The following is a 24,610-nucleotide window of genomic DNA, read 5'->3' as shown; positions in this document are numbered from 1 at the left end:
ATGGGGGTCTAGAATCACAGGATATTGGACTTGGACGGCAATTTGAAGGTATCTAGTTAAACCTTGGAGAAGGCAATGGCGCCCCACTCCAGTACTATTGCCTGGAAAACCCCATGGATGGAGGAGCCTGGTAGGCTGCAGTCCATGGGGTTGCAAAGAGTCAGACACGACTGAGTGACTTCACTTTCACTTTTCACTTTCATGCATTGGAGAAGGAAATGGCAACCCACTCCAGTGTTCTTGCCTGGAGAATCCCAGGGACAGGGGAGCCTGGTGGGCTGCCGTCTATGGGGTCGCACAGAGTCCGACACGACTGAAGTGGCTTAGCAGCAGCAGCAGTTAAACCTTGCTTTTGAGTTTCTGAGGTGGAAGTAATCCTTGGAGTAGCTTCCTCCTAGAATTATTCTAAACCTTATAATCAAAATGGTCAGTCAGTTTCAGTCACTCAGTCATGTCCAACTCTTTGCAACCCCATGGACTATAGCACGCCAGCAGCCAAAGATGGAGCAGTTCTATACAATCAGCAAAAACAAGACTGGGAGCTGACTGTGACTCAGATCATGAACTTCTTATTGCAAAATTCAGGCTTAAGTTGAAGAAAGTAGGGGAAACCATTAGAACATTCAGGTGTGACCTAAATCAAATCCTTTACAATTATACAGTGGAAATGACAAATAGATTCAAGGGATTAGATCTGATAGAGTGCCTGAAGAACTATGGACGGATGTTTGTGACATTGGACAGGAAGCAGTGATTGAGACCATCTCCAAGAAAAAGAAATACAAAAAGGCAGAATGGTTGTCTGAGGAGGCCTTACACATAGCTGAGTAAGAAGAGAAGTGAAAGGCAAAGGAGAAAAGGAAAGATACACCCATTTGAATCAAAATGGTAGAACACAGTAAATGACCATGGCCATTATTGTTGTGCTATCCTCGTTGGTACTGATTAATAACACTTTTTTGGAGGGTCGAGTGACTGATCTCCCATGTTAATTTCTCTTTTTCCACACATTCCTTCCCCTTATCCAATCCTTTCACCATTTTATTATGAGACTTTCCAAACATGCGGAAACGTTGAAAGGCTGTTAAAGTGAACACCCACACACGACCACCTAGTTGCTGCCCTTTGTGCTTTACTCTGTCGTGCAGTCTCTCCATCCCACTGTCATTACCCAGTATTGATGAGCTTGTATTCATAGAGCATGAAGCTTGCTGGTTATTTTCTCTGGGAATTGGAGCCCTTCCCAGCATAGTTTTGTCCCTCTTCCCCACTGGGTTGAGGTAATAAGGGGTTGAGTGGTGATGATGGTTATGGTGTTGACATGGTATTCAGTACAAAGTACTACAATTAACTCGTTTAATCTTTATAATGATGCTGGTGGACAAGTGCTGTCATTAATCTCCGTTTTATAGAAGGAGACACTGAGGCATAGAAAGATGAAATGATAAGTCCCAAGTCACACAGCTAATAAGGAAAAAATGAAAAATTGGGCAATCACTCTGGTTAGGCTAGGTTAAAAAAATTTTTTTTTAATCTATAGAATTAATGGGAAAAAATTGAGATACCATTTTATGATCACGAAAAGTAACCTCTGCATTTGTTTTAAGCTGCTAGTTCATGGCAGCTGCTGTGCCAGGAGCTGGGGTCATGCAGGTGATGATGACATGGTCTCCTCCTTGCCCAGCCTAACGGACAAAAAGCCACCGTGAGTTGTTGGGAGGATCAGTGTTTTAATATAAACAATTTTCCTGGAATAGTTAGAAATGAAGGATTTCAGTAACGGAAAGTTACATTATGTATCTAGTTTTACTTCACAGAAACCTTTGCACAAATACACAGTTGCTTTTTGTGGGTGTTTGTGACAGGATAAAGGATTCCAGTGAATGAACAGTACCTTTTTGGAAATATCTTGGCATTCACAGACTTATTTTCTTTTGCCGTAGCAGAGGAAAATAATTTGGGAAAAATGCATTCAAGGATTATTTACTTTAACCATAAACCATATTCAGATTAATGGTATGGTAAAAATGTGGGCTTTCCTGGTGGCTTCGTGGTAAAGAATCTGCCTGCCAGTGCAGGAGACATGGATTTGATCCCTGTCCAGGAAGATCCCCTGGAGAAGGAAATGGCAACCCAGTCCAGTATTCTTGCCTGGAAAGTTCCACGGACAGAGGAGCCTGGTGGACTGCAATCCATGGGGTCGCAAAGTGTCGGATACAATCTAGCGACTGAACAACAATAATGTGTACCAAATTACAATTACCAAGGCATCTTATCACTTTAAAAAATATTGTTGCTTCAATATTTTTTCGGTTTTATCTTTTCCAACATTTTTTATTTCAATGTACCAGCACACCACAAGGAATGCAAGTTACAACCAGGCCCCTCAAGGGGCCTGGAGCCTTGCCCAGGTGGCTCACATCACGTGAGTGTGTAGACATGTCTCTCTGCCCTGCTGCCCCCAAGCCCATTGCCTTAAGAACATGGAGTGTTGTGGCGGGGGTGGATGGGGTGAGGAACTCATTAGGAAGGGTGTACAGGATGCAGAAACAAGTTGCCACCATGACACCCAGAATCAACATTGGTTGAATGGCAGAGTAAGGAATTCTTACACATCAAGAACAAAAGCATCCTCTGTGATCAATGTTTAGCATTATTGAAAATTTAGAAACTCCCTGCTCTAGGCTCCTTGTCTTCTTTGGATAAGGTAAGGCTTCTTTAAATTAAAAAAAATTTCTAGGCTAAAATAAACTATCTTCAGTTGACCCTCCTTGGGGCCACTCCTTGATTAATATCTCTGTGAATAAGATGATTAATCGAAGAATGCCTCTTATAGCAGAAAATGAGATAATGTGAGGGCCTTTGTAGTTTTGTTTTCATTTTTCCTGTTAAAGCATTTAAAAATGTATTTTTATTTACAAATAAGTAATAATTTGAGAACCTCCTCAGTGATCACTCATATATTGTGATTTAGTTTTCTGAACCAGTGATCTACCTAAGCACTGCAAGTCATCCTTATTAGCATTCCTGTAAATGTGCTGTTATAAATGATAATTTTATATAGAGAATAGAGGAAATCAGATTGCATTTGTCGTCCTTTTGAGGTGAGTGCAAGGGGAAGATAGTTTCCAGCAGAGTAATGAAGCCTATGGTTCTTGCTGTGGTGTTGACTTTTCTCCTGCCTGGCTACCTTGACCGTGGCGGTCCTTGTGACTTCCATATGTCACAGATTCTAAATGCAATTCCGAGCTGCGTCTTCCTCCCAGAGTCTTTGCCCCACTGTAGTTATTTCTTCATTGATGCGTAACAGTCAAGCTCTTCTCTATTCAAGACATCCTCTTCAGGGCTTGCGGATTTATTTTGATGGCACTTCCTGGAGGACTTGCTGCCATTTCTTTCCAGAAAAAATTAAAATTGTCCTGCCCCCACCCTTTTTAAAAACACTGAATATTTCGTAAGAGCCACAGAATTATAAACAACTTAATAGGATTGTTAACATTGTTTTGAAAAGTCCTCACTTGGTCACAGGACTACAGAACTGAAAGAAAGAGGTCTTCTGGGTCACCCACCTTCTTGCTTCCTGAAGCCCTGGGAGTAAAAGCGTCCCAGGAAAATCAGTAAATGTCACATCTTAGTCTTTAGGTGGCTTCAGTAACTCATAGTTACAGAGTCTGTTTTTTGTTTCAAGAGGAAGTTAAAGGAAGTTCTTCCCTGACCTGAAAGTTTAGAACGATGTGGTCACAGGGTCCCTTCTCTTAGAAGTAGTCCCGGTCATTTTCAGCAGAGTTGAAGAAATGGGCGCAGCCAAGCTGAATGGCTCACTAGCATGGAATAGCTCGTTAACCACTGCTGGTTTTGGTAATGGTTGCCAGTTAGTGCCTTCTTCGCTCCATGGAGCCATTTACTTCAAGGTCTCCGGTCCTTGCCTGATTAACAATTTTCATGTAAATGCTAGCTGATGAAAGAGGCTGATGAGAGGTACTTGAAGAGATTGTCATTTAGCAAACAGTTTTGGGAGGGTGGGTTACCACGGTAAAGATGATTAAGGTTACTGGGATAAAGATGATTAAAGTCTATCCTCTAAGAGCAAACAGTGCATCAAAGTGTTTTCAGGGATGTCCTTTGTGGCTCAGACGGTAAAGAATCTGCCTGTAATGCAGGGGTCCTGGATTTGGTCCCTGGGTCAGGAAGATCCCCTGGAGAAGGGAATAGCAGCCCACTCCAGCATTCTTACCTGGAGAATTCCATGGTCAGAGGAGCCTGGTGGGCTACAGTCCACGGGGTCACAAAGAGTCTGACACGACTGCACGACTAACACTTTCACACTTTCGCTTTCCCATCTTAAAGTTCTTTCTAGCCCAGTGATTCTAGATTATTCCCCCCACCCCCAAATTTTGCTATTTTTACATCTCCACAGAAATGTGCCTGGTGGTTAAACGACCATAGAAGGTGGGATACCAAGTTGTAGTGTATAGAGTCTAAGTGGGGGAATGCAGGCTGAGTGATCCAAGTTCATGTCAAGAGAGCATCATCAGATAGGTGGTTGGAGTAGAAATCTGGATGGTTTGGGGAAATGGCAGCAAATAGACCTGGAGGCAGGGGTGAGCACTCAACAGTAATGGGGCCGTTCTGAGTATGGGCTAGGGTAGAGGGTGAGTCTAAAAGTCGGAGGCTGAGTGGGGAGACTTGCAGTTAAAGGCACCAACCAAAGAAAGGGCCCTTTTAATGTGAATGTTCCTCCTCCAGAGGAACCACTTTTGGGCACACTGGTTTTCCATCAGGTGCGCCCCACGGTATTGACTGGGCTGCTCAGACAAGTGCTGTTTATCTGGGTAAAGCCTGGCTTGTCATCTGGCTGATCTCCCGTATATTGGGGGTGGGCTGTCATCTCTTTTCCACCTAATGTATTCTTAGACCTTCCCTACCCTATGGTTTTCCTGGAGCATTCATGAAGTTTGAAATCTTACTTTAGGCACTTCAAATTACTCATATATCCTTGCTTTAAACATATGCACAAGTTTGAAGTAAGTTCAGGTTTATTTTCTTTTATTCGCATAGCTTTGTGGGGTGCCATGGGGGAAGAGATGTGTCTATCTTTTCCTGGATTATCATTTAATATTGATGCCATCTTCCAGTGCAAATCTGGATGTTGTAAGAGCATTGGGAGGAAAAGGATTCATTTCCTAAGCAATCTGAAGAGGGGTCACCTCTCTGAAGATTGGGTTACTGCAAAAGAGGCATGGCTGGAGGAAGAACTGTTCACGAATTAATGACCAAGACAGTTACAATGTTTTTTCTGATGTGGATGGAGCTTTGCATTGCTCATAGTGAGACCCAGTGATGTTCGTGACTAGGTTCTGTTCCTCCAAGAGCTTCAACGGGGGCAGTTAATTTGTTTGTGCTCAAAATTCACAGCCTCACATGCCTCTTTAATGACTCGGTGGTAAAGGAATGCACAAATATACATAAAATAGATATAGAACACCGACCTATTGTATATAGCATAGGGAACTCTACTCAATATTCAGTAATAACTTACATGGGAAAAGAATCTTCAAAAGAATGAACTCATATATATATGTATGACTGAATCACTTTGTACACTTGAAACTACCACTAATTGGCATTATAAATCACCTATGCTCTAATAAAGTTTAAAACAAATGAAAGAAGAACACACAAGTAGAGAAACCAGCACATATATTAAAATAATGTGTATTCCTCTCCTCTCACAGAAGTCTCCCTATGTAGGAGTATCAGTCCTGTCCTTAATTTGAGTTAATCCTTTTCTTAATGTGAAATGCTTAGGGTGATAGACTGGTGCATCTTTCAGTTGCTGACTAGCCTGTTATTGAGTGGAAAGAGGCTGGCTTTTGAAAGCTTGATGTTCGTGAGGCTCATTTATGTGATGGTCACATGCAGAGGACACAGGCTTGCTGTCTTCAGGTTAGGAGGGGGGAGGCTTGGATCAGGCAGCTGCCTTTGTTCTGCCAGACCCTGTGCTAAGTGAAGTGTGATGTGGACAAGCTCTTCGAGCTGCATGGAAATTGTTGCCTGACATGAGAAGACTGAGGAGTAAATCAGGTGACCCGTGGGCCAGGCGCCATAGCTTGGTTTAGGGTGGCGATGACAAGCACTGATGGAGGCTCACCGCACAGTGGGGACTGCTGGGAACACAGGTGTGGAAGCTGATGGATGAGGCTTCAGCTCTAACTCCTTTCAGTGTCGTTAGGGCAAGTTAAATCAAACCTAAGTTTCCTTATCCATAACAAGGGTTATGGTACCTTCTGTACAGGGTTAAATGCAGTAAGCTAAGGGCTGCAGACTTCACAGATACCTCCCTTCCTTTCTTCTTCCTCCCAGGTAGTTCTTAAGATGAAGAATAGTTGTGACCTACAGTGTTGGGAGAAGTCATATCTTTAGATATGGATGTGAAAGATGCTATCTGAGTGTCCAGAATGGATGCCAGTGTTTATGGCTAGAAATAGCCTGGGTTCCCTGCTTGGACAGGTATAATACGGATGACAGTGGTTGCCCATCTCCTGAGGCTGTTGTTCCAAGTATATCTGCTCAGGAAAGACTCTGGGCTTCCCATCTTACCCTGTGTGCGAATGTGGGTGTAAACTGGCCCATGCACCAAAGAGGACCGTCGGCAGCCATGGCCCCTCTGACCCGGGGATGCTGATAGGAGTCCTGAATAAGATGCCACCTTTTATTGGCAACTGGTGTGTGTTTGGAGACTGGGTGTGAGTTGACTTTCTGAAAACGGTTGCAAATTGGCAAGTTTTGTAAAAAATGTCAGAGATAGGGAAACCAGATATCAAACCAGCCCTTGAACACTCAGAAAATAGACTGGCTTCTAATGAGTGGAAAACAAAAGTTCTGTTAACTTATTAAATTTGAAAAGAACACTAATGAATGTATAGGGATGGTTTGGATGGAGCCTGCTCTGGGTAGGTCCTTCATGTAATCATTAGAGATTTCATAAACCAGATTATGCCTGAGGTGGGGGGGCGTTTATATCCAAACTTGGTCTGTTACAGAAGTTAAAAAATGGTTTAGTGTGGCCTTTCAGAGAGGTATTATTACTGTGCTTTTTTTGTGTGTGTGTGTGAGCATATTCAGTTTTATTGTTATAAGTTGCTGAAAACTATTTCCTTTGTACTGTTGAAAGTTTAATTTTGACAGTGATATTTTTTACTAGAAGAGAAATTTCTTCCTAGTATCATTTCTTAAAGTGAAGAGTTATTTTAAAGCTAGGTATTAATAACATTATCATGGTAATACTTCATGGTTTATAGCCCTTCAGATGTGCTATGCTTTCACAAGCACATTATCCTGCTTGAAACTCACAACCCCTACAAGTCAGTATTGTTTTGCCTTTTTTAAGCTGTGGGAAAAGCTTGAGTGAAGCCATATAGTTGAATCTAAGAAAAGTCTTCTAACTCTGTGTCTAATATATCTGCTGGTTTTCTACACTGCCTTTTTTTTTTTTTTTTTTTTTTTCAGAAGCACTAAATCTAATCTTTTTTAAAAATTTATTTTTAATGAGAGGAGAAATTGCTTAACAATATTGTGCTGGTTTCTGCCATACATCAACATGAATCAGCCATAGGTATACCTATGTCCCCTCTCTCCCATCTCCCACACCATCCCACTTCTCTAGGTTGTCAGCACTGGGTTTGTGCTCCTTGGGTCATGTAGCAAATGTCCACTGGCTATCTATTTTACATATGATAATTGTATATGTTTCAGTGTTACTTGGAGAGGTATTATTTCTGTGTGAACCATGACTACTCTTATTATCATTAGACAGCTAATATTGAATTGATGTAGTTGGCCAGGCTCTGGGCTGAAAAGCTCTTACATATATCCTCACATTTAATCTTCACAATACTCATATATAGGAAGTGGATACTGTGTTGTAACCATTTCCAGTTGAGGATGTGAGCTGTAGGGAGATTAGATCATTTGCCCCAAACACGGCTAGTAAGCAGAAGAGCTAGCTCAGACATGTCTGTCTTGAGAAGCACTGTAGCATCATCTAGAATTAGGTCTGTAGGAATTGTCTGACATATAGAATTAATTCATGGGGTATGTCTATATACAACTTCCATTTCTGGTCTTCTGTTCCTCTCTGTCTTTAGTTCTTTGCCTTAAAATCTATGTGTAAATTGTGCTAATTTAACACCATCTGTCATGACCCCACTGTGACTTGGCTCTTCCAGTGTCCCTTCTGATTGCTTTAGATCAACACACATCTGCCTGGAAGCTTTGTCTTTCTGCATGTCTTTGGAAGAATTAGAATCAGTCTTCCTGCCATGAAGGTGTCTCAGGCAATCCAAAAAAAAAATTTTTTTTTTTGTATAATGACTGAATTTTGACTACTTCTCCTTTCTTGTAAAATGCTTTGCATAAATTTTGTCCCTGCTCCCAGCTGTACTTAATGGTATTGACCAAAATCATTTTCAGAATTAAGATGAGGAATTTTTTTGGACTCACACCTTGAAGCTTCTTTCAAAACTTATAATTTGGGGGAAAAAAAAATCTCTTATGAAGGAAACATGTTTTTCTGTTGCTAAGCCAAGTGATGCGGCACAGCTGGGAACCTTCTGGGCAGGGAACCCTTAGGAGAACAGAAGTCTCCTTCCTTCACTTAGAGCATTTAAAATCATCCACCATCACCATCCACACCTTCATTGTCATCTGGCAACATATCTGTGAAGTCCCTGCGTACATAGCATTTTGCATATCACTAAGATGGGGGTGAGGGAATTTTTGAATGTCTCTGCTTACTGAAAGGAAACATCAGTTTGGATTAGACTAGACTGCATTTTAAAAGACCAGGGTAGCCCAGCTGTTCTGAGGAGGCCCTTCCCGATTCCAAGAGGCATAAATTCCAAGATTTATGATATAAGTTGTTTTAATTTTATGCATTTCCTAGATATTGAATAGTATTTTTGGCTTCATTTAGGATGTACTTAGTATATTTATGCTTATTTCATAGGAACTAACACATACTTGAACAATCTTGAATTATTTTAATGTTTTGTGTTTGTTTTATCTTTGCTTTTATAACATTGTTGTGTCTCAGTTCAGATTTAAGAATGCTGATCCGGGGCTGTGTGTGTGAGTGAGTGTGCTCAGTTGCTGAGTCGTGTCTGACTCTTTTGCAACCCCATGGACTGCAGCCAGCCAGGCTCCTCTGTCCATGGGATTTTCCAGGCAAGAATACTGAAGTGGGTTGCCATTTCCTCTTTCAGGGGATCCTCCCAATTCAAGGGTCAAATCTGGGTCTCCTGCATTGCAGGCAGATTCTTTACCATCTGAGCCGCTAGAGAAGTCCATTAAAAAAAAAATATATATATATATATACATATATATATATAAATGTTATTGTTACATATATGTTATGGACTTTGCAGGTATCTTAGTGATAAACAATTGCCTACCACCGAAGGAGACACAGGTTCCATCCCTGGGTTGGGAAGATCCCTGTAGGAGGAAATGGCAAACAGTATTCTTGCCTGGAAAATCCTATGGACAGAGGAGCCTGGCGGGCTACAGCCTGTGGGGTCGAAAAAAGTCAGACATGACTCAGCAACTGAGTATGCACACATACATTTGTGTTATAACATATAATAGATAACAATGATTATCCTCAAATCTGTAGTGTCTAGAAACACATTGGAGTTAAAAAGTAAGGTTAATCGACTTCTTTTAACTGATTATGGGAGACATAGCGCCATATTAGTTATAGGTAACATAGAAACACAAGCTTGCTTGCTTGTAAAAGGAATACACTTTTGTTCTTTGGCAAGTATCACAGTGTCCCTAGGATTTAGTATCCTCATTCTCAAAATGAAGGAACTGACAACTTCTAAGGTCAGCTGTAAATGGATTGAATTACCCTGTTAATCTCTTGGGTCATGCAATTTAGTGATATAACTGGGGTTAGCCTGAGTGTTTCAAAAGCAAGATTACTGGAAGCTCATTCTCCAGCTGTTGGGTTCAGAGATTATTCAAGAATGTTGCCCTGTCATTTGGATCTGGTTTGCTGAGGAATAAGACAGCATCGTTATATGAGGCCACTTTGCTAGTCGAGCCCCAGCCTAACAATTGCATCCTCTTCACCATTCGGTTGGGGAGCCAGCATCTTGCTTCAGGTGCATTGCTGGACTTCTGAAAAGTCTGAGTCAAAGGGTCCTAAGGACAGACACAGGAACCCTGTTCATCTAGACAGTATTTTCTAGACCCAGGTTTCAGCTCACTTGAATTTGGCAACCAAGGATTTACATGTAGTCTTTTTTTTCTTTCTTATTTTCAAGTGATTTCTTTTTTTATGTCTTCCTAATTTCTGCTCTTTTCTAACAAAACTATAGATTTACACTGTACAATGTTGTTGTTTAGTCGCTTAGTTGTGTCTGACTCTGTGACCCGGTAGACTTTAGCCGGCCAGGCTCCTCTGTCCATGGGATTTTCCAGGCAAGAATACTGGGGTGGGTTGCCATTTCCTTCTCCAGGGGATCTTCCTGACCCAAAGATTGAACCTGTATCTCCTGCATTGGCTGGAAGATTTTTAACCACTGAGCAAGTAGGGAAGCCCTACAGTGTACAATGGGCTGCCTTTCATATTCCTCTGCCTTGATTTTCTCAACTGGAAAATGGTGATACTAACTTCAACCCCTTCGTCTGTTTTGGGAAGCAATATGAGATAACCCATGCCATAATGTTCTTTTTAATTTAGAGCAGGAGGGAAACTCAATTATAATAAGAATCTTGTATCTTTATTTTTATGGGACATTTACAATGTTAACGATGAATACCTATCAGGCAGGGAAATCTCATTTTGAATGTTGTTGATAGAATGATGGCCAAGAAGGTATTAGAGGTGCATGCAAAAGCTAAGAAAATGTGTTTAAAAATGATGAACACCAAGCCATCTAATATTTCTTTTCCAGAAGGAGAATTAGATGGTGACTGTAGGGTATTAAAAAAAAAAAAGAACGTATACTTTGGGATTTTCCAAATCTATTTTGTATATATCCTTTAATTTGATTTCAAGAGTAAAGGTGTTATGTAATAATGTTCAGGAATGTTTCGCTGTGTGGGGAGATCTGTATGGTTCAGTATGGTAGCTACTAATGGCAAGCAGCAACATTTTAACTAAAATTAATTAGAATTAAATAAAATTAAAATTTTAGCTACTCAGTTACACCAGTCACATTTTAAGTGCTTAGTAACCACACATAGCTAGTGGCTACTGTATTGAAGAGTCCAGATGTAGAGTATTTCCAGAAGGTTCTGTGGGACAGTACTCCTCTAGAGAAACTGAAAAAAGGGAAAGAAAATTCCCTTCTTCCTCTTCCACAAAGCTGCATTTTATAATCTCTGGCCTTATATTATTATATTGTAAATGCACGGTTGAAATTTTATGAAGGGACGCAAAAATCCTGGAACCAGTTCTTTGCTCTCTAGTTGCATTTCTTCCATAATTATTTTCTTACATAAGTAACAGATTACCTAGACCAATCCAGTAGTCCTCAAATCATGTGCCACATTCAGTTCTTTTATAATTATTTCACAGGCATAAACCAAACTGTTGCCTCTAACAAAATAACTAATATACTCCAAATCCACTCTGTCCACAAATCTGTCCGGGCTCTACCGTCAACATATATCCAGGATCAGGCCCTTTTTCTCCACTCCACTCATCACTCTGGCCCCAGCCATCATCACCTCTCTTGTAAATTATTGCTGATGCCCCCTGACTGGGTTCTTGCTTCCCCTCCTTCCCTTTCACCCACTTTCAAGCCTGTTCTCAACAGAGAGATCATTTTAAATATCAGGTCACGTTACTCTTGTACGCAAAATTTTCTGGCAGCTTCTCCTTTTACTCCAAGTAAAAATGAAAATGTGGACAGTGGACCGTAGGGCCTCACGGGTCTCATGGCCCCCTGTGACATCACTAGCACTTACTCCCCTTAAGCTACATGAGCTCTTCTTTCTTCTCCAATTCCCCAAAGTATATTCTTGTCTTGGGCTTGCCTGGCAGCTCAGTAGTAAAGAATTTGCCTGCCAGTGCCAAGAGATGAGGGTTCAATCCCTGGGTTCGAAAGATTCCCCTGGAGAAGGAAGTGGCAACCCACCCCAGTATTCTTGCCTTGGAAATCCCATGGATGGAGGAGCCTGGTGGTCCCCAGTCCATGGGGTCGCAAAAGAGTCAGACATGACTTAGCAACTAAGCAAAAATTCTTACCTCAGGAGTATGCTGTTGGCTTTTGCCATTTCCTCTGTCTGGTCCACTTGTTCAAGATGTCCACCTGACTCATTTCTTCACTTCTTTTAGCCCTTTTCTAACATGATTTCGTAATCAGGTCTCACCAAACTATTAAAAAGTGTCACCAACACCACCCCTTCTCCAGTCCCCACACAACCCTCATTCTTTGCTTCTCCTACTAGGTTTTTCTCCATAACACTTAACACCATCTGACATACCTCATTGTGTGTGTGTGTGTGTGTGTGTGGTCTGTCTCCTCCCAGTAGAATATAAACCGTTTGAAGGCGGTGCTTTATGTCTTTTTCATCTTTAGTGTCTGCAAGGTAGACCCTCAATGATAATCTAATGAATGAAAGAAAGACTTAAGTAAATGACAGTTATGCTAAATCATGGGCTTTCCAGGTGGTGCTAGTGGTAGAGAACCTGCTTGCCAATACAGGAGACATAAAGAGACCGGGGTTCAATCCCTGGGTTTGGGAGATCCCCAGAGGAGAGCATGAAAACCCACTCCAGTATTCTTGCCTGGAGAAGCCCATGGACAGAGGAGCCTGGCAGGCTGTGGTCCATAGTGTCGCACAGAGTTGGACACTACTGAAGCAACCTAGCATGCACATGATAAGTAATACCAAGAAGAACAGGATAGATGCATCTAAAAGAGTACTTTTTGGGAACCAAAATGTGCGAATTTAATGAGATTCATTTTAGCAAGAGACAGAGAAACACAAAGACACACCGTCCGGCATCATCTTTCCTCCACCCTGTTCCTCTCTGAGAGGGCTCTGGGATGAGGCTCTGCTCTCTTCAGGCTCTGCCGGGAGCCTATGGACTTCTCCTTCCCACTCTCGAGGGGCCACATCGAGGAGAGTTTGGACCAGGGCTGCAGGGGTTGTATGTGGACAACTTCAAAAAGAAAAAGAACTTGGGGCTCCAGCTGGGCTGATCCTTCAGCAGGGCAACCAGTCCTTTGAGATGACCATGAGACTCAAAGAAGGCAGGGAAAAGGGTCCTTCTTGGCTGTGGAGCTGAGCGCCATGGGTGTGTGTGTTCTGAGGAAGAGGGAACGGAGCGGGGAAGGGGCCAACCATAGTTTGCTGCCTTAGGAGGGAGGTGATGAGCTATAGAAAAAGAAATCTACAAACATGGAGGCAGAGAGTTCCCTTCCTGCGCTGGGAAGCTGGTTGATGCCAGACTGGGGCACCGGCCTGTTTTCTGGCATAGCTGGGGAGAGGGGAAAGCTTGGCAATGGTCAGGAGCAAAAACAAAAGAAAAACATTAAAGGGATCACTTACAGTTTGCTGGTTCCCACTGAGGCGGGGAGGAGGAGACACACACAAGCAGAGAGTCACTTGCTCATTTCTAGTTACAGGGCGGAGCAGTAGCAGTGTTCAGGGGAGGCCAGCTCTTCACTTCCTCCCATTGTGCAAAGACTGGGTTTAGCTTCAAAAGCTCTGCCCCCAGGTTTTGCTTTATCTTGAAACTTTGAGCCTTTTGGCACAATGCTCAGGTGGGGTTCTTTGAACAGAGGAGTGATATTCCTGTGTTCCCAGAGCAAAAACATTTCTCCATATAGCAAAGTTCATTTATCTGAAGCTTTAAGAAAGAAAAACATGCTCTGTTTTTTAAAAAATAGATTTCCTCTTTTTGCCATGTCCTTTCATTAGGCACTGATTTTTTAAAGGATAAATTTTCTTCTGTTTAAATGGTCTATTAATTGTCACTAAAATAACAGGTGATTTTTCCCCCTATATTCTGTGTGAAATCTGTCCTGTCAGTACCCCGACCCACCTTTTGTAAATTGTTTAGAACTGTTTGCTCTGTTGGCACAATCAAGGGCAAAATCAAGATCTAGAAAGCCTTAGGACACCTGAAATCATTTATTAGAATGGATTTTGCCTTCCCTGCTAGCAATGGCATCGCCAGCCTGTGGGAGCTGCAGAAGACTAGAGGCTTTCTGGAGTCAATTTTTGAGTAAAGAAGTTCTTTGAACACAGTAGGCAAAAGGAAGGGGATGTCAGCATTTGGCATTTCTACAACTTTCCTCTGTTTAGGTTATCCTTTTCTTTTTCTTTTTCTATTTCTCTTTCTTTTGGCAGCTGAGTTGGGGATTAGCTAGTGTTAATATATCTGTTTGAACTGGGTTGAGGTGCGCTGCAAACAACAAATTTTCAGGTACTTTCCATATAGGATATGACTATTAAATAGGAAGGATGTGTCAATTACGTGGTAGGCATTAGGAATAATGAGGCATAGCTGAATTTTTATAATTGGATTCACAATTATAGCAAATTTTTTTTTTTTAACCTTCTGAGATCTTGAGTTTTCATAGCTGGAAAGGAGGTAAGGAAGAGGACTAAACCTTGACTAAGACAGATATGGTCCCTGCTCCCAAGTACCGTACAGTCTGGTGGGGATGGTAGATGTTAAATATATAACTCCACTAGTAATTAAAATTGTGATAGGTATTACTGAGGAAAGGAGCAAATACTGTGAGAATGTATGATTGGGAGACCTGCTCTAGTCTGGACTTTGTTAGGGAAGTTCTTTAGGTGGGGCGCTGAAGGATGAGTAGATGTGATCAGGGGAAGGTAAAGAAAAGAGGCAGAAGGAAGAACGGTTGGAGCAGACGGTGGGACCAACAGAAGGCCAGTATGGCTATAACTGGAGGGGATGGGGGTCGGGAAGGAGAGGGAGTGAAAGGAGGCTGCAGGTGGAGGCAAGGACCAGTGTAGTCATGCGGGGCCACTAAGGAGCTTAAGTAGAGAAGTGACAGGCTAAGTGTTTGGGTTTTAGAAGATCAAGATACTTTATGGGCCTTTGATTTGATGAGGCAAGATGGGTCTGTGGGGAGGCTGCTGAAAGTGTTACAGGAGCAAGATGATGGTGGCCTGGGGTGGAGTCATTGTATTGGAACTGGAGAGAAGTGAATGGATTTAAGAGATGTTTCAGTTGCATTGAACTTGGTGAATGACTGAGATTACTTTGACGATGCCTGGATTTCTGGCTTGAGAAGCTATATGGATTGCCATGGCTCATTACTGAGCTCAAACTCTTAGTGAGGAACAGATTCTGAAAGAAAGATCACATGCTGAGTTTAAGGGTTGAGGTGGAGTTAGAGCTGATGATCTAAGACAGGTCTGAGCTGCACAGGAACTTGGGAGTCCTCTGGGACCCACTGAAGTCGTGGGAGAAAATGGAAGGGAGCAGGGAGTGGGGAATGGACATGACCAGGGAGGTGGGTGGAGAAACTAGTGGAAAAAAAGAGTTCAAGCACAAGGGGCTGTATCAACATTAAGGCGGTATCTAGTTCAGCTGTGAAATCTAAGTCAGTTCTGCCCATTACTAAGGAGAAATCTCATTAGGAAATGCTGAAAACTATATGTGGGCCTTAGCAATAAAGAGGTGGTTGGTATCTCAGGGGAGCTGTGGGGACAGAAGCCAGTTTTGAACAGTAGGATGCATTCGAGGCAGAAAAATGAATCAAGTACAGATCCTTTTTTGAGAAGTTAGAAGGCGGGAGGGAGTTAGATGGAGCTACAAGAGGGGTGTAGAATCCAGGATACAGATCTAGATCTTGGGAGCCCTGTATCTGGACGTTTAGATATGGAACAGAAGACATAGTTACATAAGCCTCTGCAGATGTGGGCAGGGTGTAATCCAGAGGTGAGGGGAGGGGCATTTACCTACAGTGGTTCAGAAGGAGGGGACAGATGGAGCCTCAGGAGCAGGCAGGTGGGGAGTGTTGGAGTTGGATGGTCAGCGGTACCATTCTGATGAAGTCTGTGTACTCATTGGCGCAGGAAGGAAGCGGAATCAGCTTGTAGGCTAGCTCTGTTGTCCAGCTCTGCCTGGAAGCCACCACGGCAAGCCTGGGATAGGCAGATGGGTGGGTTCAGCCAGGGTTGAGGTTTTTCCTCTGTGGGTGTAATGAAAGGCCAGGGAACACACAGGCCAAAGGTATTAACAGTGGAGGAATGGTTTCAGTGGGGTTTTAATGGGATGAAGATGGCTGGGAGGGTGTAGGATGGTCAGTGACCGGCGGTGTTGGGGAGCGGGCACAGCTGAGTGTAGGAAAAGACTCATGTACTTTGCTAAGTGTGCAGTGTGTGTATGACTCACCTGAGGATCTTATTAAACTGCAGATCCTGATGCAGTAGGTCTGGATTCCCAGATTCTGCATTTCTAACAAGCTCCTAAGTGCTGCTAGCCCCTTTGGCCCTTAGATCACACTGAAGGAGAAATGAGAAGGTGGTGGTCCAAGAATGGGATGCCTGAGCTGGGAATCATAGGGTGGACAGATAGCACGACCCAGGGAATGACTAAGTGGGCCAGAAGGTCAAAGGATGAGAAGGCCGGCTGGTCATCAAGTCTCTGGGGATGCGTGACAGTGATGCTAGCTCTTACTGTTGGCAACACTGTTCTAGGCACCTCGGGTATAGTCTGTTGTTTAATCCTCACAACGGTCTGCCATGCGGTATTGTTACCTATGATGATCCCTTATTTTACAGACTAGGAAAGTGAGACCCAGAGAGGTGTTTCCCCAAATCACCCTCACTTGTGAGTGGAGTCAGGATTCACACTGTGGCCGTAAAATTCCAGAACATCTTCAGAGTCTAGTGCCCTGATGTGAATGGATGCATTGCTGACCTCTGATGATGGAAGTTGGAGGGGGGGATGGTATATAGACATTTTTAGCCAGGTGTTAGCATCATCAGTGAATAAAGTTAAGAGAGTGCTAGGGTTTTGGTTGGCTGTCCCTTTTAATCCTCACAACTGTCATGTAGAGCCATAACCATTTTACAGGTAAGAAAAATAAGACTCAGGTTATGTAGTGAAGTGGGAGAGATGGCAAGTGAATTCAAATTGGTCCAAAGCCTCTTCTTTCTCTGTATCAGTTTTCACTATATCACCACCCAGACATGGAAATTCTTTTCTAATTCTCAGATAGGCTATAGTTACCATGGGAATAATCTCTTCCTGCACTGAAAGCTGCATCCTGGAGATGATGCGTTGTAAACAGGTGACTGAGTGGGATTCAGGGCGTCTGGGCTTGACTCTGTCTCTGACTAGCAAGTGTGCACATGTGTCTATAGCTCTCAGTTTTTCTATCCATATGTATCGCTTTCAGAGCTATATTCAATAAGTATAATGTCAGTTAAAATGACTCCTTTCATACTAGTGTTTACTATAGACTTAGCACTTGATAACTGGATAGGTAATCCCCGATTCTTACACAAGGATAAATATTGTCTCTGAATTAGAAGTGAGGATACTGCAGCCTGGAGACTTACAGGAACCTGCCAACTTCCTCTCTGCCTACAAAATGCTGAAACTAGGGTTTCTCTGAGGTTTTTGAATCCAAAGCTCATGTTCTTGCTATCCAAGCTTGCTTCCTCAACCTCTTCTGTATCCGCCATGAGGATCATGCTTATGGGTACAGATGGTGCCATTCGCCAGCTTTATCAAACTTTCAATACCTGGACCCAGAGAAGAAATGCATTTTATGTTGATTTTGAGAAGCAACCCCCCATGCATGCACATTAGCATGCACACACACACACACACACACACACACACGTGTACCATGCGCACACTGATACCTCTGAAACAAAAGTTTCATGAAGCAATGCTTATGGTTTGTATTAGCAATGCACTTAATTTTCTTTTCACTTCCAGTTCAGTTTAGTCTATTTTATTAATATGCTTGTTAAACTCTACTGAATTGACTTAACTACATACCAGTGGGCTGCAGCCCTCAGTTTGATTGGATTTCTCAATATAATTACTCCAGATCTTTTCCCCCTGACTCTCCCTGTTTCTTATTGTGGTGTGTAATGAAAAATATCCCTCAACCTGATAATTTCTCTAACAGTATTAAATCTAAATCAATGCCTGCCCCCACCCATATGCCATCCATACATCTGCAGAGTGGAGAAATATTTCATATATTTGTTCTGAGAGCAGGAATGAAAATGTACAGTGTTTTTCTTGCTGAAAATACTAATTAACAAAAAGTGAAGAATAAGTGACATCTGTCCCTCCTGGACTTGAGAAGATGGGGATAGAAGAACCTCTCTTGTGGGCTGATAAATTGAAAGGGTATAGGGTGGGGAGGGACCGCAGCATTAGAATTCTGGTAAATGATGAGTGAAACTTACTTCATGTTCCATCTGTGCCATATAGCTGTCTAACTACTATTACCATTGAACTTGTCCAAGGCTGTATATGTATTGGACTCCTTTATGCACCAGGTCTTGTTCTGAGAACCTCACCTGTTATCTCAGTAGTTGTATTGTCTCCATGTTTTTACAGGTGGGGAGACCAAGGGGTGGAGAGGTTAAGTAACCTGCCCAAGGTCACACAGCTAGCAGGGATTGGTCTGGTGGGGTTCATATCCAGGTAGGCTGCCCCTGGAGCCCATGGTCTTTACCATTAAGCTGTAACTGTCACATTTTTCAGGTAATTCTTTGTTAGGCACCATGCCCAGAGCAGGGTTCTCACTTCTGGGTTTTGAATCATAAAAGGGAAGAAAAATGGTTGGTGTCCATTCATTCCACAAGGGCTGCCAGAAGGGACTTACCACTTGAGGGAAGAAGTTCTTGCTTCTCAAATTGGTAGAGTTGATTTAGTTTCTTTCTCTCTTGAGCTCTGGTTTTTTAATTTAAAAGAAAAACAACAACTTTCAAAAAAAAAAATGAGGGCTACCCATTTCCTTTAAATAAATTTATTTGTGCTTAAAATTTCACTGTCAGAGAAAAAAACAAAAACGGGAGCCCTGGTAAATGCAGACAGTTGTTTGATTCTTCCTGGTCTATTTTCTCATCTTTAAGATAAAGGAATTGCACACGCCCATCCCTGGATCCCTCTTAACTGTGATCTTTCGCTAGAATTGGGTGCTAGTGACTCATGACATGTTCAGGAAGAGACCAGCTGGCCCTGTGTTAGGGAAGCAGGAGAAGGTTTGTTAATGTGACCTTTGCGTTCATGTTGTATGTTTTCTATACTTTTTGTATGACTGTGATTCTACTGTTAGGTGAATAAACCTAACAGTGATGGCTAGCAGAGGTTTCTTCCCAAGCATGCCCCATGCAGACCATGGAGACCTCAGTGCTGAGAGGTCCGGGCAGAAACTCTGTGCCAAGTGAGTACCTTAACGTGACCTTCCTGGACCTGGCGCTAGGAGTTAGATTCATCTTTACTCTTAGCCTAAGAGGTGGTCCCTTTCCAGGGATTATGATCACACCACTATTCTGCCTTTAAAAACATGTCATTATCAAAGAATCAGTGCGACCCGTTCCAGAGTTTTATATCAGACAGTGCTTTGAAAAGAAGATCTGAAATGTTAGTGACATCAAGAAGTCTTGAAGTTGTTTGAAAGTAGCCATGTGTTCGTCCGTGGGAGAAAAATTAGAGATGCTTGTTTTCTTTCACGCTTTGATGAAGCCTTGCAACTGGCAATAAAGGGACTGCAGGAAGAATGAAGCAATTGTTTCTGACAAGCTGTATGTAAACATTGCATTTCTGCATAGTGGTGTAGATAACCAGGTGAAAAGAAATGGATTTGCACAGGTTTAGAGTACAAAGGTTTCCCCTGAAACTAGACATCTGAAGACAAAAACCCACTCCAGTGGCTCTCCCCTGTTACCCGCCCCCTGAATTGAGGGAGCATCTGTCCTTCCTGGAAGGAGAGACCCATGGAGGAATTAATTCCTCTCAGCAAGTATTTGCTGGTGACTTACCATTCCTGGCAGTCCATGCAGAGCAAAGAGAAGCAAGGTCTGAGAACTGGGACAGACCCACAGTGGGTCTGAACCGTAACCCAGAGTGTAGGAAGGTAACTCAGATGTCTGTTCCAACCCCCTTATTTTAAGCTTGGGTGACTTGAGGTCCACACAGATAGTTAACTTGTTCAGACTCAGGTCATTTGTCTAGCTTGAGATCAGACCCAGCCTAAATCTAGGAGCTCTGTTCTTAGTATAATTGGCACGAATAATATTGTTATAATATTGTAATATAAAAAGAAACACCAGTGCTTTCCATATGCTGGCCCTTTCTATATGTTCTCAGTACTTTACATATGTTCACTTATTGACACGCAGGGACTCATCTAACCCTCATGGCTCCCTGAGGTGTACATCGTTGCTTCCATTTTACAGAAGAGGAAACTGAGGCAATGAGAAAGTTAAGTACTTTGCCCCAAGTCACGCAGATAGTAAATAGTGAAGTTTGGATCAAAACCCAGGCAACCTGACCCCAGAGTTTCCCCTCTAAACCACCAGGTAAGGGGTCAGCAAATCTTTACTTTCTGTAAAGGACCAATCAGATAGTAAATATTTTCGGCTTTGTGAGCCATAACATCTCTGTTAGTCTGCTCAGCACTGCCTTCATAGCGTGAGAGCAGTTGGAGGCCACCCGTTAAATGAATGGGTGTGACCATGTCCCAATAAAGCTTTATTTATAAAAACAGGTGGGGTTGGATCTGTAGCTTTCAGATCCTACACTGGACTATGCCACCTCCTAGGGCACGCTTATAAATGGCATTAGGAGAGATACAAATGCCTGAGGAGTGTGGTGATCTGATTTTATAAGGCATTTGGGGCCAGAAATTGCACTAAAACTGTGGTGTTTGTATTCCTTTTGGGTCTAGTGTCCTGCTTTGGCCAGAGAGGGTAATGGTCATCAGAGCCGTGTGCAGTGGGTTGTTAGGAGGCTGAGAGTCAGAAGAGGCTTTTTATTCTCCCTCAACTTTCCGGGTGACCTCGAACAAGTCCCTCAGCACCCGTCACTCGGAACTCTCCCCAGTGGTGATAACGTTCCTTGCCACCTGCCCCTCTTCCTCCCTGAAGCGTATGTCGTGGATTAATGAAGTCTTGTCTGAGATGTACTTGGATGGAGCTGGGAGTTTGGAAGAGAGGAAACATAGTAAGTGACAGTCATCATTTAGCTTGCTTGCAAATGAGCATTTTGGGGATATGAGACCATCGGTCTTACGTTTGCCAGCAAGAGCCCAGTTTTAAAGGAAGGGCACTTTTGGTAATGTGCAGGAGAGAGTGTGGATGTAGGGGCCATAAATTTATGTGTTGCCTATGCAGCGGTAGACTTTAGGTAATGGCCTTCTTTAAGAGGGTGAAACATACCTATTTCTGTTTTTAGCAGGTATGCAATGAGAGGGTTCCAGGGCCTACCTCATTATGTATCATCTCCGTAAGGAAATTTAGGCTTCTCTGCTAAGCTGTGTGTCTTAACACGAGGGAGGATTTTTATAAATGTTTCCAAGTGAAATTTTGAAGTTAAAAGTTGAACCGAGAAGCCTCAAAGGGAACCAAGCTGCTGCTTGCATTTCAATGAAGGGGAGAGGAAATTCACCATAGAGGTTGAAAATGTGGTTTGCATGCTAAGACTCTTGTGGAAGAATGGGCCTCCCAGACTGGGTGGGGGGAAATTCTAGTTTGCCCTTTGTGGTTAAGGTTTCTTGGCTAAGTACACACAGACCTTCTAATGCTCCCCCTGCTTTTCTTTTTCTTTTTCCATTTTTTTAAAGCTTTGTAAGAATATTCTTCTTCAAGTTTAAAGATACATATTGAACTGCAAATTTCAGCTTGTCTCAGAATCTTTGTTTTTTTCCCAATCGTTTGTTTCGTTCTGTTGACAAGAACTATTTAAAAATTCAATAGATGTTAATCTTACTTTGGGAATCTAAACTTAAGATGCTCTCGCACCAATTATAATGATATATTCAGCGGAGATGTTCTTGGTAGTGGGTTAGGTCTTTATTAATATGGTTGTATCTTACTGTAAACAACAGCATCAGGCCTGCAGAGCCACATTCTTCTGGTTCTACAGGTGAGCAAACTGAGAGGCTAACTAACTCTGTCGGGGTGAAATAGCTAGAAAGTGGCAAAGCCATAACTGGACTCTGTCTTCCTAATTCCAAAACCCCAGCAAGTAGGGCGACCAAACGTCCCAGTTTCTGGGATGCAGGATTCTCGGAGCTAAAACTGGAAATGGAGATGTGGTCACCCTGCCCAGAAGAGGCTTGCTATCCCAAGTGCCAAGGGAGTGCTCACTCACTACCAGGAAGCACTTGCTCACACACCACAGAGGGGTTTTCCTCTGTGATGTCTCCCCTCACCTGCTGGAAGCCACGTGTGTGCACCGCAAGACCTCCAGGGCCACAACTAGGTCATCTTGGCTCCAAAGAGGAAACTGAGGAGCTTGAGTTCGTTGGGATTTCCAGCTTGAATGTAGCCCCATTATTTGGACCAGTTTGGGTTGACAGAGCAAAAGGCACCATTCTTGGAATGGTAGCATCCATAGTTTTGCACACATGCTTCAAAATATTGCTCTGCTCTTGTGCTCACAAGTGGGCCTGTTGTTTGAAAGGCTGGGTTAGCATTGGAGAATTTCACCCCTTCCATTCCATCTCCTTCCAGGCTTTCTAAGGACAATTCTTGTGCTTTTGGGGATCAGAGCTGACCACCAGAAATGGGGACCAGCCAGCACAAAGCTTCTCCCCTCAAAGCCTGAGCGTTTCTTTTCAAGCAAATGATTTTGGCCTGTGTCCAGCTGCCGAAGGACACTGTGTGCTTAGGCTGCCTTTAAAATATTTCTAAAGAAAGGTTGGCATGCAGGGCCACAGATTGTGAGTGCTGTTGTTGACAGAGTGAAAGCAGAAGTGATCATTAGAACATCACGCATCTACATATGGTCAAGAGATTGCTGTTTAGGCAAAAGTTGAATCCGTGTGAACACACTGGGTTTTTTTTTTTTTCTTCTGTTTTAAAAAATATACTGAGCCAGTTAATACCCTGTCAGTGGCCCCTGGAAACCCCCTGGTGGCTTTCCAGGAAAGGACAGATTAAAAGCAGGCAGGGAGGTCACTTGATGCTTCGGCTGCTTGTGGGAGATGTTATTCTCCAAAATGCGAAGCTTGTAAATGGGTGACAAGGCCAGCCTGCGCCTCCGTGCTGGGGAGGCCGCGTGTCAGTTACATGGGTGCCTGTTTTAAAATTAGTTTTTAAGACTTAGTCATTAGATTCACACAGGGGACCTGGTAATCACTTAATCACCGGTGTGCTTGCTGTATAGTAATGTCAAAAGATGTCTTGTCATCTTTACTTCATGTTTTGTTCAAGTTTCTCTGTGACTATGTCCCAAATGAAATACGCGTCAAGAACAAAGTATTTCTTCTGTGATGGGGGCCTGTTTCTGGGAGAATTAAGATACAAGCTCTTGTTGATGAGCAGAGAGAAAAAGGCAGGAAATGAGGGCAGAGTGAAGCGGGTGGGAACCAGAGGAGGGGGGAGAGAATGAGAAGCTGGGATGGGGTGTGGTGGGCATAGCGGTGGCCACAGAAGAGAGGAGAGGCTGGAGGGAGGGCTGGGGAACAGTCCAGGAGACGCACAGGTGAGCCGAGAGATCCACACACAGAATCAGGTAGACAGATCCAAATAGAGACACGAAGAGATTAACACATCATCAGAGAGAGAGAGGGAGAGATACAGAGAGACAGAGGGACACTGGTCTGCTGGTCCTTGTTCTTATGTTATGCAATCATCCCTCATCTTATTGATGGCACTTTTACCTGTTTGCTTCTTTCTGACTTGAAAGCTCTATGACTCATCTGTGTTTGCGTGTGTGCAGACTATTGAGGAACCTGGCTCTTAGACAGGTGAGATTTGAGAGCCTCTGTAAATTATTAGCATAATCTCTGGGGCCAGACCATCTGTTTGAATCCAATCCCTGCCACCTACTTACTTGGTAACTTGGACAAGTAATATAATCTCCGTGTCTCAGTTTCTTCTTAAAATGGAGTTAATAATAGTGTCTACCACATTGGTTGCTGTGAGGATTAGAGGAGATGATGTATGCTAACCCGTGGGAACATGGTACCCCACAAGTGTCGGCTGGTATTACTACGGTGCTTGTAAAATGATCCTGGATGTTGTCGCACCAGTTTTCCTCAGAGCATGTTCACAGAGGGAAGTATGCTCTTCTGGCTACTGAAGAGGCTTCATGTTCCCATCTGGGGCTTTTGGCACTGACCCTTATTGCCATCTGAGGAGAGAGTGAAAAGGTACTCATACGCTCTGAATAAAGAGTTTCAGCCTCTAGTCCAGCTCTGGCATGGACTAGCTGCAAGACAAGTTTTTATGGATCTTCTCTCAGATTATGGTCTTTCACTAGGTGATTGATATTGAATCCTTTCTGGTGTGTGAGTTTTATGATTTGGCTATTATTTTACTTCTATGCAAAGGTTTTGTGGACTTAAGATTCTTGAAAAGATTGGGGATTGATCATACAAGAACCCCTGGAAGGAAGAAGTGTGTGCTG

At 42.9% G+C, this 24,610-nt stretch overlaps 1 protein-coding gene and 1 long non-coding RNA gene across 4 annotated transcripts in view; one reads left to right on the top strand and one right to left on the bottom strand.

The window, feature by feature from the left end:
* The window catches only part of LOC122697523, a 160,789-nt gene extending 147,122 nt beyond the window's left edge, over window positions 1-13,667 (bottom strand). The window contains exon 1 of the long non-coding RNA XR_006342079.1: window positions 13,570-13,667. This is a non-coding gene — a long non-coding RNA (uncharacterized LOC122697523). The remainder of the gene's footprint in view (window positions 1-13,569) is intronic.
* Window positions 1-24,610, top strand: part of CARMIL1 (capping protein regulator and myosin 1 linker 1) — a 302,688-nt gene that overhangs the window by 99,283 nt on the left and 178,795 nt on the right. The window lies entirely within an intron of this gene.

This window comes from Cervus elaphus, chromosome 7 (assembly GCF_910594005.1).
Source record: "Cervus elaphus chromosome 7, mCerEla1.1, whole genome shotgun sequence".
Lineage (NCBI taxonomy): Eukaryota > Metazoa > Chordata > Mammalia > Artiodactyla > Cervidae > Cervus > Cervus elaphus.
This window is presented reverse-complemented; position numbering and strand designations above follow the sequence as displayed.